A 2,500-nucleotide genomic window follows, 5' to 3' on the forward strand; every position below is an offset into this window, starting at 1 on the left:
TACACCTTTTGTGACAATTATAACGAACGTACTTTTTTTTTTTTTTTAATATCAGAGCAATAAGGCGTTTGAATTAGGCATTTCAATAGAACAGCTATACCCGCGGTAATTACCGGGTACACTTTCTAGTATCTACATATATGTATATGTATATATAAATGTGTGTATATATATATATATATATATATATATATATATATATATATATATATGTGTGTGTGTGTGTGTGTGTGTGTGTGTGTGTGTGTGTGTGTGTGTACTAGCTGGTGTACCCGGTAATTCCCGGGGGTAAAGATGTTCTATTGAAACGCCTTATTACTCTGATATAAGAAAGCAACTTCGTTATAACTGCCACAAAAGCTGTATTTTCCGTCACGAAAACGTACAAAAACTGTTAGCTGGAAGAGGGAGAGATTGTCGGAGGTTGGCGAGAGAGGTTGTCGGAGGTTGGCGGGAGCGTTTGTCGGAAGTTGTCGAGAGAGGTTGTCGGAAGTTGACGACAGAAGTCCAATGTCTGACCCTGTGCTTTGTTGATCCTCATTGCAAAGCTTAATCTCAGTGGGAATTGTAGCCTTTTCAAATCAATTTGTGTGTCGGAAGGAATCAGAGGAATCTTTGGAACGAAAACATCTTCACCATTTGCTTTCCCAGTCAGTATTGTTGTCTCCAACACTGTCTGCATCAATATTTTGATAATAAGTCTTGTGCCATTGCATTAAAAATATAACTTTAGATTCAGTTTATGCGGTGGTAGACATGAAGGTGCAAGGCTATTGAGGAATTCAACGGGGTAATGAACGTGGTAATTCAACGGGGTAATAATCATTGGTGTGGAGCACAGTATCAATTGACTTGTGTGTTCGACGTCGGAGTTATGGGAATTCATAGTGTAATGAAATTTAATTGAAAACCCTGCATAAATTGGCAGCATTTGGAGATGTCGAAAAAATATCTATTAATGCAATGTGTAAATTAATTGCAGCAATATGTATATAACTGTTTAGATATTGAATTGGAATAGACGAAGAATAATTGTTTTATTTTGTAAATATGAAACAATGAATCGGAGGCTTACTTGAGATCGCCGTTGTCGCATTAGAGCCGCTTGTGAAGTAGCAAAGCACCCAGTCGTACTCTGACTCGTCGTGGTATTTTGAAGGTAAATTTTATGAAGGCTAATTTATTAAAGCTAATATATGAATGTAGTATATATGTATAGAAATATATGAATGAAGTGCTAGAAGAAAGTGCAATAATAACGTTCACACTCACTGGTGGTCGCTCTCAGTAACTGCGTTTAGTTTACAAATTTTTTTTTTATAACTATCGAAAAGTAGCCAGAAGGATGCGTGTGTTTGTGTATTTGTTTAAAAAGGTTGAATTAGATTCGTCCGTTAATTTTGAGTTTCCACAATGAGATTCGACCAGAAGACACGCACTAATGTCTGAGTTATCCAGTTTCTCTCTCTCTCTCTTTCTATACACACACATATATATATATATATATATATATGTATCTATCTCTCTGCCCACTCTGTGTAAGTATATATATATATATATATATATATATATGTATATAACACTTGACACCGAACAGCAGTAACTGTATTCAGCTGAATAGACGTCAGTGATTGGTTGAAATTACAGAAATACGACAACTTTAACATGAAATAACTTGCGATGTACAATTTTTGTTAAGAAGGTTAAGAGAAGTTGTTTTATATGACACATTCTACCAGTGTCCCTAGTTTGAAAGTGTTTCGTTAAGAAAACAAATGTTGCCCGTCAAACCCCAAAGATCCTATATATATATATATATATATATATATATATATATATATATATATATATATATATATATATATATATTATACAAATATCCCTCATGAATATGCGATTGAGGCAATTAAATTCTGGCTGCACAAACACCCAGAAACATTTCCTAATCGCATCAACACAACTTTCATCATAGAATCACTTAAGTTCATTCTGACCAACAATTACTTCCTGTTTGCAGACACATACTTTCGCCAAAAATGTGGTATCGCGATGGGTACTAAAGCTGCACCAGTCCTTGCGAACCTCATAATGGGTTTTTTTGAATTAACACTATATGAAACCTCACGTCAGAAATTTGGACACCTTTTCCACATCTTTTTAATGGATAACTGGAAAAGATATTTGGATGATTGTTTCATCATATAGAATGAACCCTATGAAAAACTTCTAGAATTCAAATCCATTCTTAATAACATACATCCCAACATTCAATTCACTATGGAATTCAGCAAACATCATCTCCCTTTTCTTGATCTCTTAATCATAAAAACACCTAATAACCAAATCACAACCGACATCTACCACAAACCTACAGACTCACAACAATACCTCCTTTTTAGCTCATGCCACCCAAAACACACCAAGATAAATATCCCCTTTAATTTAGCTAAAAGAATTTGCACCATTGTCTCTGACCCTACCACTCGAGAAATACGCTTAC

The sequence above is a fragment of the Octopus bimaculoides genome, chromosome 5 (genome assembly GCF_046866305.1).
Source record: "Octopus bimaculoides isolate indiv1 chromosome 5, ASM4686630v1, whole genome shotgun sequence".
Taxonomy (NCBI): domain Eukaryota; kingdom Metazoa; phylum Mollusca; class Cephalopoda; order Octopoda; family Octopodidae; genus Octopus; species Octopus bimaculoides.